Source organism: Zalophus californianus, chromosome 9 (assembly GCF_009762305.2).
Source record: "Zalophus californianus isolate mZalCal1 chromosome 9, mZalCal1.pri.v2, whole genome shotgun sequence".
NCBI lineage: Eukaryota > Metazoa > Chordata > Mammalia > Carnivora > Otariidae > Zalophus > Zalophus californianus.
In genome coordinates, this window is record NC_045603.1 from 13707151 (window position 1) to 13722292 (window position 15142).

The 15142-nt window shown below is 44.9% G+C and overlaps 1 protein-coding gene across 7 annotated transcripts in view; it reads left to right on the forward strand.

Moving 5' to 3' along the window:
* LARGE1 (LARGE xylosyl- and glucuronyltransferase 1) overlaps positions 1–15142 on the forward strand; it is a 541701-nt gene that overhangs the window by 110425 nt on the left and 416134 nt on the right. For 3 of the 7 annotated variants that reach the window (XM_027592145.2, XM_027592144.2, XM_027592146.2), the window contains exon 2: positions 14454–14695. The exons of the other annotated variants lie outside the window; for them this stretch is intronic. The gene's annotated coding sequence lies outside the window, so the exon portion shown is untranslated. The remainder of the gene's footprint in view (positions 1–14453; positions 14696–15142) is intronic. 7 annotated transcript variants of the gene reach the window in all.

The following is a 15142-nucleotide window of genomic DNA, read 5'->3' on the forward strand; positions in this document are numbered from 1 at the left end:
AAAAACTCGGTGTGGAACAGCTGAGGTGGTTTTTTTTTTTTTTAAAGATGTTATTTATTTATTCATGAGACAGAGAGAGAGAGGCAGAGGCAGAGGGAGAAGCAGGTTCCCCCCTGAGCAGGGAGCCCGATGGGGGACTCGATCCCAGGATCCTGGGATCATGACCTAAGCTGAAGGCAGACGCTCAACCGACTGAGCCACCCAGGCGTCCCAGCTGAGGTGGTCTTAAGGGCATTATGCTTTGGAAACCATCTCAAGAGGTTACACACTGTAGGATTCCATTTATATAACATTCTCTGCACCACAGAATTACAGAGCATAGGAGCAGACCGGTGGTTGCCGGGGGCTTGCAGGGAGCAGGGGTGTGTGTGTGTATTTAATGGGGTAGCTTGAGGGAGTTGCTTTGGGGGTAACGCAAGAGTTCTGCATCTTGACTGTGGTGGCGGTCACACAAATCTTTACATGTGACAGAATTTCTTGAACTATACCCAAAGTCCCAAAAAACCAAAACACTAGGACGTACAAAAACTAGTGAAATCTGAGGGAGGTCTGTAGTCTGATTGATTGTTACTGTGCTGGTGTTAATTTCCTGGTTTTGACAATGACTCTATAGTTATGTAAAATGCCACTCTTGGGGGAACCTGGGTGAAGGGTACACAGGACCTCTGTGTACTATTCTGCAGCTTGTTGTAAATCTAGAATTATTGCAAAGTAAAAATAAGCATAAAGTTGAAAAAAACAAACAAACCATGAGAGGTAAGTACTTAGCAGTCAGAGCATTTGATACAATCCTTGCCTGCAAGAGGCTTATTGTCTGGTGCGTAGGGGTTTGGTATGCCCACGCTAAACTTTTCAAACAGAATGAGTCAGGGCGTAAGAGAAAGCTGAGCTGCACAGAGTCAAGCGTCTTAAGAATTAAAACAGGCAGAAAGTTCCCGGGGCAGCAGCTAGGATACAACTTCTCCCTGCTCTCTGTCTGAATGCAGCTCACATGTGTGCCTGCGCGCGCACACGCACACACACCACACACACACACACACACTCAGCAAACTCTTGTCTGTCTTTGACATCCCTGCTGCTGTGTGGTCTCATCAACGGAGACCTCTCTGTTTTCCTTTCCTGCACCCCAAGTCTTTCCCGACACCAACACTTTCAGCCAGTGACTTTTGCTTTTGTTTATCAGAATGTTCTTCTCTCTGTCTTTACAAAGACAGGCATCCCTTTTTGCTCGAGTTGGTTGTCTGCTGATTTGTTTCTGCTGCGTGGATTGTGCCTTTATTTTCACGGCCACAGTGCCAGGCCACAGCGTTGCTCTAGAAATGCTTCTCGGATGAACAAACAGCAGGCCGTGGTGTGCCCTTCTCTAGTCTGACTTCACAGGGCCTAGTCTTGCATCCTACCCACGGGATTACAAGTGTCACAGTCGACTAGAGATGGTATTTTGCAAAGGACCAGGCATATCACTGGCTCTCCATCCTGATATGGATCGAGGTGTTAACAGCAATTTCTTGGAGAAAAAGAAGGCTCCTGGAATCTGGAGGCAGAATACAGTTGAAGGTGTCCAAACCAATCCTACAGACCAGAAGCCACAATTCACGGCTCTAGGTGACTGAGGTCCACCCTATCGTTACCTTTAACTGAATGCAGTAGAGTTGGCTGGGATGTTGAAGGCCATGACCTTGAAAGTTCCTTCCGCCTCTGAGTCTCCTGAGCCGCATGGAGAGCCCTCGTGGAGAACTGTTCTGAGGAAGGACTTAGGATGGGTGTCATGGCGTCTGCATTCGTCACCTGCGTCACGGGCCAAATGGGGCTGGGCTGGTGCCAGTTTTCCTTCGTGCATATTCCTCCAGTATTTAAGAGAGCCGGGGGTGGCAGGGACCTGAATGATTACATCATCCTCTCCAGATTAGATCTTTGGAAAATGTGTCAAGATCCTACATCCAGCGTGTGGAGCTGCATTTACTAGTGTGGAACATTCCTGATGCAAAAATGTCGTGTGTGTGTCTTGGTAAAGAATGGGGAAGAGGAAGGAGATTGTTATCTGTGGAGCACTCCTGGTGGTTGTCTCTTCCATCCGTCTCCCTTTCAAACCTTAGGAGTAGGAATACCCATAAGGTTCTGCTTACTCATTTCCTAGAGCTTTCCTGTATTCTGTTTTCACCGATACTTTTGGTTATATAATATGCTCATTTTTAAAGATAAATGCAGCTTGTGTGTGTCTTCACATCTGTACTCACACGACCTCAGATATTGCTCAGTACTTTGCATTCATCGTCTGATGTAATTCATGCAGCACCCTGAGCATGAGGATTGGGATCCCCATTCTATAGATGAGCAAAATAAAATGAGCGCTAGGGTGGGGAGGGAGGTTAAGGAACTTCCAGGGTCACAATCGTAAATCGCAAAACTGGGGTAAGACTCAGGGCATTTTATTCTCAGAACCGGTGTTTTCAGTTTACAGTGTGTCTTCAGAAACATTCTGCAGATAAAGGAGGGTCCCAGAACTCAAAGGCACTGGCTCTGTTAGGATGACCTTGAGAAGCAGCATCTACAAAACTGGCTTCAGCAGTTTAGGGAATATACTGGAGGTTCCCTGCAGTTGAGAATTCCAGAGGTAGGGCTGGCATGAGGTGGGACCGTGTACTCTTCTTTGTGCGGCTTTTCCCACAGCCGCCACTGGTCACTCAGATGCATGCCACCTGGAATCATCACGGGGGCTTTGATGACAACGATTGCGTAGGTTGATTGGAACCCACTGTAACACTTGAGGTGGTGGTGATGTGGGAAACAAAGGCAAAAGAAAAATTAAATTTCCTGACTCCCTGTAGCCCACCGACAAGTCCTTGAAACAGGCAGAGTGACCTTCCTCTAGGAACTCAGCTGCCTCGGTGGTGTTACTACTCTGCTAAGGGCAAAAGGCAATCTTAGTCCAACCTCCAGGATCCTCTAGGTCTACTTTAACATATAAAAATTCCTCTGGAAACTTCCTTTACATCTCTACCCCCCTCCCCCAAGATACATGTTGGCAATCATCCCCCAAGCATATGACCCACCGATACACATCTGAAGGGTCTCATGAGTAAGGTATTGTTAGACAGTAATAAATGACTTTTTCCTAACAACAGCTAGCCCCCTCAAGGCCCTGGAAACTTTGATTCCAAAATTCCTAACCCCCTCCCAACTTGAGAGTATATAGTGGGCCACTCCTCATGACCCCAGGGTAGCTCTTTCTGGGTCCTGTCCCTGGGCTTTAATAAAACCACCTTTTTGTACCAAAGACGTCTCAAGAATTCTTTCTTAGCCATCGCCTCGGGACCCTAACATCCTTTCTACATCAGTTGGACTCCTCTCCAAACCCAGTTGGCTGGGTAGAGGAGGGTCCTTTGGATCCTTTGGGAAGAGGCAAGAGGAGAAAATGCAGACCAGCGTGTCTGAAGGGCGCAGTGTCCGAAACTGACTCTCCAGAGGCAGGAGGCGCAGGCTGGGGAAGGTAAAGGGCCTGACTGGAGGGGTCTCCTTCCTCCCCTTTCTCATCGGCCCACTTGCAGATTGACTGGAAATCCAGCCACCCACCCATCCACCCACCCCCATCTGTTGCTAATGTTCCTTGTGGGTTCCCACTTAAACTAGCCTCTTTCCAGATGCTTTTAGAAGTCTTACCACATCACCTTTAAGGTGGAAATTTCCCCTTCTCTTCCACCAGTCTCTTTGCATTTTCCCAGGGTCTTCTGCAGCAGGAATTTTCCTATTTTCTTTCTCTTAGCTCCTTTTGTTGTGTTCTTTGCTGGCAGGATTATTTTACAGGAAAGATCCTGTTCCTGGCACCTCTTCTGCCTTGACTTATTGTTTTAAAGGTTTATTTTGCTTTTCTTCTTAGAGTTTTGGATTCTTTTCGATGTTTCTCTCCTCTGCCACCAAGTGTGTTAGAGGTCACGGCTTTGTCCAGGTCCCTCCCTTCTAATGTTTCAAATTCTTACCTGTTTATTTTTCACTCCCATTGAAATTGACTTGCAGAAAAGGTTCCAGTAACATGTTAAGGTAAATTCCATAATGCAGGCATTAATGTCTGTATTACCTGGGTAAAGTCTGAGGACTTAATATGTTTGAGGCATTACATGTATATCAGCTGATTTAACAGAACCCCTATGAGGTAGGTACAATTTTTTATCCCGTTTTACAGATGAAGAAACTGAGGCCCAGAGGTGGTCACTGATGCACACAAAGTCACACAGCCTGGAGGTGGCAGAGGCAGGATTTGAACCTAGGCTGTCTGGTTCCGGAGTCTACACTCTTCATCATTACGTCTGCCATGTGTACACAATTTATAAGACCCCATATACAAACATCCACTAATGCGTATGTGGTTATGATTGCCGCAGGATTCACAGTGGTTTTATCTGTGTAAACGTAAATAGAAGTACGTAGTAGCAATGATTAATATGGCTAAGAGTGAATCAAATATATACTGCCTGCCGGCCGTTGTGCTAATTGCTTACATTATTCCACGCTGAGCTTTCAACCACCCTACAACTTTCTGCTATTATCCTAGTTTTTGAGGTGAAGATATCGAGGCTGACAGACTAAAGTAATTTCTACCAGCTGACACAGTTTACAAAGATGGCGCCTGAGTTTAAACCTTGGTAAAGATCCGTTCTCTTAAAAAATAGGGCCAGCAACTATCACCAATTCACTGAGTCCTATTCCCTGCCAAAATCCTCCGTTATTTTGGCCTCGTTTTATATGCATACTCTCCCTTTTGCTTTTGAGATTGTCCCACATTGGGCAGTTGTACCCGTGGATGCTGGACAGATGAGGAAATGGAGTTTAGAGAATGTGTGTGTCTTGCCCAAGGCCCCAGAGCAGTAAGAGACCCCGGATCTCTGTGCTGGCCTTTCAACTACTACAGCCACCTGGCTCCTTGGGGGTTTACTGCCTCTGTGCTGCCCCCCAAGAGGGGTACTGGCAGAGGAAACTAGGTCTGTGGGCAGAGAGGCCTCATGCTCCGGGCCCAGCCAGGGCTGCAGGTGCCTGGGCGGCCCCTGGGATTTGCCCCCAGCCCAGCAGAGAAGCAGCAAACTGAGACTCCATCTTCTGTGGTCCGGGATCTGGGAAGAGATCTTGTCAGCATTTGCACATAATTCCCCAATTATATGCACAGACACAGGGGACCCAACCACACACCGCCATGGACCAGAATGTAGGTGCTGGGAAGCGTGTGGCTTCTGTGGGTTTAGGAGGCTGAGTGGGCGTCGCATCAAGCATAAACTTGTCATCTTCATGCTTTCAACCTCACAATATCTGAGCCAGGTTTTCCCTCCGCATCCCATAAACTTCCTTATTTTCCCTGTAGTTGTAGGAGAGAGAGAAGCCTTACAGAAAACTCAGAAACCAAAATACATTCTTTTGCGAGAAAAAAAAAAAAAAACAAAGAAAAGAAACCCACAAAAGCTGCCTCTCTCAGTTCCATCTATATTAGTATTTCTTTCTTTTTTTTTTTTTGGCGAAAGCAAGAGATTCTCACACTTCCCCTTCTTTTATGATTATGACAGAGATGCAGCAAGAGGACAGATTCTTAAGGACAAAAGGGGGCTTGCCTTATGTAAATAAGCAGAGATCCGCAGTGGTGGGTGAGCAAATAATGCAGACACACCACGAAGGTTGGGACATGAGTTGGAAAAAGTTCTATTTAGGGAGAAGGATTTTCCCATGTTCTTGGGGGAGGCAGGAGGGACTCTGATGCCATCCGCATTCTAGAGTTCAAGCCATCATCCCGAGGGAAAGCGGCGCACTTCACTTCTCACCGCTGGGGCTTCGGGTCTTGGACTGGAAACTGGGCAGGTGAGCCTTTCATTTCCATCAATGGCGTTGTAATAAAAGTGGACTTATGTCCCGACCGAAGTAAAATATGGGGGAGCTGGTGGAAGCGGCTGCCCCTGGGCTGGGAGGGAGGGTTTTTTCTACTCGGTTTGAGGTGGACATTACGGACGCCAGGCAGGGGCTGAGACTGACTTTGTCCTTTCTCGTGTGCGCTTGGAGAAAAGTCCAGTATCCATTCTCAGAGGTGGGGTGGTGGGCTGTTTCCTTTTCTCCCCCTGCTGTAATATTAAAAAAAAAAAAAAAAAAAAAAAAGCCCTGTAGCAGTCTAGGGTGGTGAGAGAGCAAAGGGAATTTTAAACTTGGAGAACGTGTTTTCCGGCTCCTGCCTGGGTCCCTAGCACGAATAGTAACTTGTTCTCAAACACCGGTTTCCGAGATGCCTTGAGAGCGTGGTATGCATCTCATAAATCTTCCAGGCATTGCCTGCAGGAGCTTGGCCAGGCACGGAGCTCCCTCCTCCGGACACACCCAGGGGTCTTCTGTGTGTGGAAAGCTTTCATGGATGCTAAATAAGATAGTACTCAGTGCCGAACAGATGCTCTTCTGACCTCCCCGGCCCCACCTTTTCCTTCCCTTTTCTCACGGGTGGGGTTTTGGGGGAAACCCCTGGACATAGTGGGAAGGGAAGTCTGTTCTCCTGGAAAATTGGAAAGTGCTGGATAGTGAAGGAGGGGAGAGAGATACTTCTGTGGACTGCAGTCAGGGGGCTTGGGCACGCCTCCATTTCCTATGGAGGAAAAGTCTGGAAGCTTGTGTTTTTTTGTTTGTGTGCTTTTTTGTTTGTTTTGGTTTTGAGCACGTGACTCTACTAGTCTGGTTTGTAATGCTGCCCTTAGAGCACAAAAGAGGGTTCTTCTTCTTTCATGCCCCCCCAACACTCTGCCTGCCCCCTTAGAGTGGTCTCTAAGAGCAGATTTTCCGGGTGACACCATTGCCCTCCTGACATTCATATAATTCTAGAATATCTGCAATCATAGTATGTTCTGTCACAGAGAGGGAAAATAACACTGGCTTTGGAGTCGGTGTGTCTGAGTCTGAATGTCGGCTCTGCCACTGGCTAGCAGGGACGCCATGCCCGCCGCTTAGCTTCTGTGGCATCACAGTCCTCAGACAGAGAAGGGGACAGATGAGAATAAAGTTTAACTTGAGGATGGAATGAGATAATGTTAGCTCGTGCCTGTCCTAGCAGGTAGCAGGTGCGTAACAAGACACACAAAGATTTCCTTTTCCCTTAGATAACATATAAGACTTAAAGTATTTTTCCTAGAAAAATGATGGTAGTTGTTATTAGTGGTGGTGGTGGTAGTAATAGAGGTAGTAAGCCTTTGGCTTAGCTCCCATATGAAAGAGTCCAAAATGATTTCTATATAATCATCTCAAATTACTATATGGAAAAATAATGTGCTACTAATATTATTTAGATATATGTTCATAATAGTATACTAATAACAATTCCACTTAGCAGCATTATTCCTAAAGAAATTCATTCGTAAAACACCCCCCAGTAGCCTAATAATAAGGCACTGTTAGCAATAAAATGTCCCATACGGGTGAATTCCCAAGTGAAAGGACACCTTTCCCCCCTTAAGCAGCAAAATTTCCCAAACCAAAGACAACCAAAAACACACGATGATATTACAGAAAATGTTCTAAAGTCGTCTTTCTCGCCCTTCTCCAACACAAGAGACCAAGGATTATTTTAACTTTTCATAATGTAACTCCTTTCACGTTTGTGCCATACTGTCACCCATGGGGATCCCCCCTACAGACAGTGGCCCCAGTTGTCATCCTTTGGTGGTTTCTGTGGCTGACCCCTTGCTAGTTTTTTCTTCAGGCCTGCGGTCAACCTCCAGGGGCCATCAGGCCCTCGGTCCGCCCCGCATCTGCTCATAGGCTTTTCAGTTTGAACTATTACCTCATCACTCACAAGTTTTTCTCATTTACTTCCAGGAAAGTGGTTCTTCCTTCATTTAAAAGTCTAGTCTTTATAGCTACCACAAATTATAAAACAGCTCTTAACCTTTGTGTTCTCTTACACAGAAATTTTGTTTGCGGTGCGTACAAAGAAAAGTCAACTGAGGTGGTTTTGGGCAGAATTTTTACCCGATGTTCACCTTGAGAGGACATGTGCTTGGAGGGCATTTTAAAGCAAAAAAGTGAGGCCTGAAACTTCTGAATTCATCTAAATAAATACTCTGGATATGTATTGCTGTGGAAAAAAAATTCAAAACAGCTTTTAGAAATACCTGTCAATTATATCTCCTGTTTTGCTGAATTTAGGCTTTTGCCATGTCAGATAACTAGATTCTCTGGATGTGAGGTTTTTTTTTTAATCATTGTGATGGGCAGGATAAACTTAAACTTTGGTCAGCTTCCACAGAAACATAGTTTGGTCTTTCATCATTTTTTTGAAGGCAAAATGATGGATGAAAATCTCTGGATGGTGTGAGTTAAGTGTTTCTGTCGGGTTATGAATACCTCAAGGAAAAGAACCATCTTAGTTTTCTTTTTACTCACATAACAGGCATTTATCAGCTTTTGAAGCCGTTTGGTACAGAGTTCCCAAGTTGAAAATGTTTTGGACTCAGAGCAGGAAGATGTGGTTTAAATCCCTGCTGTGTCCTTGCACCATTCAGCTTAAAGCTCCTGAGTCTCGGTTTCTCTCAAGGGCGTGGACTTGGCCGAGAACCAGCTGGACACTCAGTCCCTACCCTCATGGAGTTTATAATTGGTCAGGGCTTCGTGAGCTCTGCTGTTCCCATCTTCCTGTTAACTGGTTGTTCTCTTCTTCTTCTTCTTCTTCTTTTTTTTTTTTAGATTTTATTTATTTTTTTTGAGATAGAGAGCACAGGCAGAGGGACAGGGAAGGGCAGAGGGACAAGCAGACTCCCCATTGAGCAAGGAGCCCGATGCAGTACTCGATCCCAGATCCCTGGGATCATGACCTGAGCCGAAGGCAGAGGCTTAACCAAAACTGACCCACCCAGGTGCCCCTGTCCAAATCTTCTTAAGACCTTATTATTTACATAAATACATTTATGGTAATGAGAAATTTATATCACTCTCCCTAAGCAGGTAACCAAAGGAACCCATGCTGTGTTAAAGCCTGGCTAGATACTGCTGCCAATCCAAAGCCCTCTAAAGGGGACTTCTCACTTCCCCTTGTCAAGTGTTGGAGGGCTGTAAGGAGATATGTATGAGGGCTGAAAAAGGAGGAAGTAACTTTCTCACTAAGTTCTTTTGAACTAAGATAAGAAGATTTGCAAAAACTGAATTCAGTACTTGATTTTCTCACTCTGATGGAGCTGAGCTCTGCTTGCTGAGGAAGGCTTCATGGAGGAGGTGGCCATCGAGTGAGGTCTGGATGGACAACCAGCAGTTGAGCTGGCAGATAATTGGGAGGAAGGGCATTCCAAAAGCCTGGTCATAAAATTGCTTTTATTTGGTTTGTACAAATAAAATGTACATTATTTTATATCTGGTGTCAAATGTGAAAGTCTGAAATTCTAGAAATTAAAAGACGTTGCAGAAGAATATTGAGACTTCATCGTGTAGACCTGTTTTTAAGAAGATCGTAGAAACAAAATGCCCTTTTAATCTCCACCTGCCCTCAGTTCTTGCCAAGGATGAAAAACATCGCCTCTTAGATTAAGATCACCAGCCTACGTAGTGCTCCTTATTTCCTGGAACTTTGCCTCTCCAGCACTTTTCCAGATGTTTGGGTTAACCAATAAATCAGAGGTTTCAAAGATCTTCTCTAGTTCCTGTTTAAAATTGGGTAAAAAAAAAAAAAAATCATATCAGCCATTAGTTGAAAGTAAAGTATATTATTTACTTAGAAGCAAGCCCTGTACTCATGGAGCATACACTCTAGAGGGGAAGAGAGACATTAATAAAATAACCTTGCAAGTAAGTGTAGGTTGTAAAGCTGGTAAATGCTAGGAAGGGAGGGTGTTCCCTGGAGATGTGAGAATTGAGAGCTGAAGGGAATGTCAGGGCCATAAAGGAGAGAAGGTCCACTTCCCCGGAGAGGTGGCCCCCCTGCGGGGTGGAAGGAGGAGAATGCTCTGAGACCCTCTGGAGGGAATGGGCAGAGAGGCCTCCGCCCTCCCTCTGCGGTTCCTCTGTAACATCCCAATACGAAATGGGATTCCAAGGGTTGTAACTAACTGAATGTGACTCGCTCCTCGAAGAGTAGTGCCCTTTTGCCCTGGCGTAGCAATATTGAATCTCCCCCCGAGAGCTCACGATGGGCCAGTTTGGAGAGAGATACTAGGGATGGTTTATTGTTCCGATAAATACACTTGAATAAGAGCCTTGGTGTTCCTCCGCATTATAAAATGAAGGCAACAGTAAAAAAAAAATTTCTCCTGGCAAGGCCCTTATTAGAACTTGGAAAGCCACCTTCCCAGTCTTCCCGGCCTCTGAATGGTGTGCCCTACTTACGCCCAAGATGACAGGCTTCTTGAAAAATTAATTTCCTAATGATTCTGAATTTTATAATCTAAAGGCATGTTTTTGCTATACCTACAGGATTTAAAAAGAGAGAGAGAGAGGGGCTGTCAGAGTTGGCCTTCTGTCTGTGGCTGGCAGCTCAGCATATTTGAAACATTCCCGTCCCTTCTCCCTTCTTTTTATCTCCTGTGCCGCCCTGCCCTGGTTGGGTGACTCAACAGCATGTCTGTAAATATCTGCAACGTGTTTGCCCAGAAAGAGTGCCCAAATTGAATCAAATAGCATTTCCTTTCTCTCCTGACAGCTTGGATTTTTTTTTTTTTTTTTAAGTGGCTTTGACGAGACTCAGGGCCAAATTATTAAATCACCACGGTGACCCTTTCTGTTCATCCGCTGCTAATGAACTTAGAAAATGGGATCTCATCTGGCAGACAAACCATTTTGTTTGACAAACAGCTTAAAAGTATTTGTAAACAAGAACAAGTTGGGGCTTGTATTTTTTTTTCCCCTCCCACCTGGCATGGGTTTTTGAGGTTTTCAGTTTTCAACTTCTCCGAGGTTTGTAGGAATGAAGCTTTCTTTGTGCTTTTGTTACTTGCATTGTATTAGTCATCAGCCCAGTGGACCTCACACACAGCAGCTGTTCTAGAATTCGTGGGCGTGGTGTATGAGAAAGAGCGCCAGGTGTGTGCTTGAGATATGGATTGACCCGTTACTCATCAAGTGGCTTTGTCAAGTTGTTTAACACCCTTGTACCCTAGTTTACTACTTCGTAAAATAGTAAAATAAAATGGTGTGTACGTGTAGTGTGTATATACAGTCTATTGTGTATTATATTTAGTACCTATACTGAATGTATCCATAGCATATATAGATAGGATATGTAATACTTTCATGTGTAAATAAGCTATATATGCATGTCTCTGTGTGTGTGTGTAATTGTGTGTATGTATATATACAGACAACGTTTCTATGTATACACATGCAAATAAGTTAAAGGTTTATTTGTGCTTATTAGTACCTGCAACTCTCTTCTGAAAACAGGACAGGCCTTCTTCGGGAGATGAATGCCACCTTCATTGTAACTTTTCAAGCTGTTATTTAATCGTGCACTGGAATACCTAAACTCTGAGGTGGTTCAAGGAGCAAATTAGGACATTAGAAATCTTTACCATTAATTTGTATTCCTTCAAATTTAGAAGAAAATCCAGACTTTCTTACGTTAACTGCCAGCAATCCAGCTCTGTACATGTGTACTGGAGTCGGATTCCTGGGTGGACATTCCGGCTCTGTCAGTTACTGGCTGTATGACACGTACATGTACGACGGATTGTTCGGTTTCCTTTTCTATAAAATGGGGATAGTATTACCTAGTTCACAGGGTTGGATTTCAGTAAGACCCTGCATGCAAAACACTTAAAATGCAGTGCTTGGTACAAATATATTGCTTGGAATATGATAGAAAATACTACTCCTAGTAGTAACATTTATCAGCAATAAAACAGCTGTTGCAAGTTGTTGAAACAGAAAAAGGGTTCTAATTAAATAGAGTCTTGGAGGGAGGGTGGCTCAAGGGAGTCCAGGTCCGCTTCCCCAGAGAGGTGGCCCCCCTGCGGGGTGGATTGGAGGTTGTCATGAGTTGGCATGCACAAAAGGAGAAAAAAGGAAGAAGAAAGTGAAAGATTGTCTTGGCAGTTCAGTATTGATTGGTTTTAGCAACTTTGAAGTTCCTTTTGAATCCACAGGTCCTCTTTACCATCCACCGATGAAAGAAGACCCTAATCCCCTTCCTCCACCCTTTCTTGCCCGTGACTTCCTGCAGAGCCTGGTGATCAGTAGCCACCAGGGGACTCAGAGCCACTTCTCAACACAAATTGTCCGAATCACGAGGTAGCACTGAGGCTACTGTTGTCTTGTGTGACCGTGCCCCTCTCCCCAGCTAGACCGTAAGCACCGTTTCTCAGGCACAAGCAGGCCTTCGTGGATATTTGTTTGATGAAATTAACAGGTATTAAAACCCTTCTGCCTGGAGTACCTCTAGTAGACGCCGCTTCTTCTTTTCATGGAAACTCATTTCTCAACCTTCTTTGTTTTCCATTCCCTGGCCCCGCTCTGCCTTCCAGTAAATCTCAAAGTACTCTTCCAGACGTGTTCTTTTCCTGAAAAAAAAAAAAAAAAAAAAATCATCCCTGCTCACAGGGACTCACTCTCCGGTGAGAGAGATCCATACCAACTCACTAAAATATATTTTGCTAAGTGCTATGACAGGAGATAGAGAAGACAGGTGTTTGACCCCCTTATACTATGGTCTTGAGGAGATGTCTTGACTTTTGGGAGACTTAGTCTTTTATCCATAATTTGGGCACAGTAGCATCAGGATGATTATGTAGTTCCAGTGAGACAAAGAGCTGTCGTGTGCTGACGTGCTTATGTCTGGAAATTGCTCAGGATAAATAAGGGTGACTGGTAGAATCTTTTTTTTTTTTGTTTTGTTTTACAACTTGATTATTTTGGTAGGGGGTAGTCTGTGTTATTAAGCCCTGACTGTTCTGATGTCACTGATGATTTTTTCAAAGGAGGCATAACTTACCATAAGTGTTACCATGTTAAGAGTGTACAAGTTAGTGGTTTTAGTGTAATTCACAAGATTGTGTGACTGTCACTACTGTTTAATTCCAGAACACTTTTTTTTTTTAAGATTTTATTTATTTGACAGAGAGAGACACAGCGAGAGAGGGAACACAAGCAGGGGGAGTGGGGGAGGGAGAAGCAGGCTTCCCGCCGAGCAGGGAGCCCGATGGTGGGACTCGATCCCAGGACCCTGGGACCATGACCTGAGCCGAAGGCAGACCCTTAACGACTGAGCCACCCAGGCGCCCCACCAGGACACTTTCATTAGCCCCCAAAGAAACTGCATACTCATTAGCAGTCTCCCTTGCCCCTCTTCCGTGAGCCCCAGGTAGACACTTTGTGTTTCTCTGGATTCGGGCTGAGAAATTCTTGAAGGGTCTTTCTCTCTCTCTCTCACCACGCCCTGCCCCCGTCTTGAATGCTTCTAAATCATGAAGCTTTCCATATTAAGTAGGTGCTTCAAAACATTTCTTAAAATATGTGTTGATTTGAACATGACAAAGAAGGTAAAAGCAGTGGGACAAGAAGGCAAGGACCCAGGTTCCAGACTTCACTCTGTCCTTTTCTTTCTGGATAACTTTTGGGCATGTCTTTGAACCCCAGTTTCCACATTTCGATGACTGGTCATGAATTTGAGAACCACTCCCTCTCCCAACTTCTCATTTAGCTTAACCTCAGTGATTTTTGCGTCTATGCATGTTTATATTGATCAGCTTTCATTATGTGCTTGTTCTTCAAGTTTCTTGCTGCTTTCTGTTATCCACTGAACTGGTATTGCTTTCCTTTTTTAGTCTCAGTGTGCTATGTCAGTGTAAAAATACGTAAATATGTTATATGTGTTGTGCATGTGTGTATCAAACAGAGGCATTTTTGCAGGCAGCTGTCTTGTGAGGAATGATGAGATCATGCGTGTAAATTAGCCCAGGATTTGGCACTAGGTGTTAGAGAACAGTTCTTTGCTAGGTGAGTGATGGGCTCACCAGTTGGTGTTGGTAGACCAGTTGACACTTGCTGACGTGAAACTTGTTAAATTGGTTGTCCCACGTGATCCCAGTTTGATGCTTCCTTGATCTTAGGATGAGCCCTCTGTGGGCTGCTTCCTTTCCCTCTTTGCCTTCCCTGGTGTGTGGAACATGTCAGTAGGAAATTATAGATTTGGAAAAACAAATGCCACGAGAGGAGCAATTTACCTTATTCTGCTCTTTTCAAGTGGCATGGGAAATGGAAAAACGTCCAAACTAAGAAGAATTTAGTGGATACCAAAACCACCAGGCTATTGATTCTTAAAGCCAGACAGCATGGTTATGAATTGGGTGATAAAAATGGAAAGCATTTAGCCTGACTTCTAAGAGGGGGACAGCTTTGTGTGTTCTCACCATGATTAGGTTCTCCTGGCAGCCCCACAACTAATGAACTCACTTTATGTGCTGCATCTGTCTGACGTGTTGTGTGAGTGAGAGACATCGGAATAATTTGATTTTTTTTTATAGGAGCCCAGATGCCTGAGATTTTATCTCTAACTTTAAAGGTGGCAGGACCAGTAGCTGGAGGTTCTTACCTGGAGCTAGGACAGTAAGAGGTTTTTGGATGCTGTGAAGAGTTCTGCACCCTTGCAGAGGAGGGGTTTATAGCTCCTGATGGACTTGGAACTGACAAGCAGATGCCTTTCAGGGGGCAGGGATCCATTAGGGAAGCTGCACTGATTGTCATTGGATGCTGAGGCCCAGAGAAGGTGAGTTTCCAGTCAAGTCACGGTGTAAGTTGCTGGTTGAGCAGGACTGAGTTTCCTGCGGCTTGGTTTCATGCTCTTTCTTTCATATCATCGAGAAGGTTGAGACCTGCGGTAGGTCCAGGCCATCCTGTCCTTCCTCCAGTGGCCCTGAGTCAGTCCTGCTGCTCTCTGACAGGTGGCCTCTGGGGACAGGGTATCCCTGACCCCATAGGACTGCAGTGCCTCTTCCTGACTCTCTGCCTTCATGGTGGTTTCTTTTCTTGACTTTCGTGTGATGGTGAGGTTAGCTGTTGCTGACTAAATTATATCCATTCCCCCCCCAAATTCTTATGCCGAAGTCATAACCCCCAGTACCTCAGAATATGTCCTTATTTGGAAATAGGGTCATTGCAGAGGTAGGTAGTTAGAATGAGATCATCCTGGATTAGGTTGGGCCCTAATCAAGTG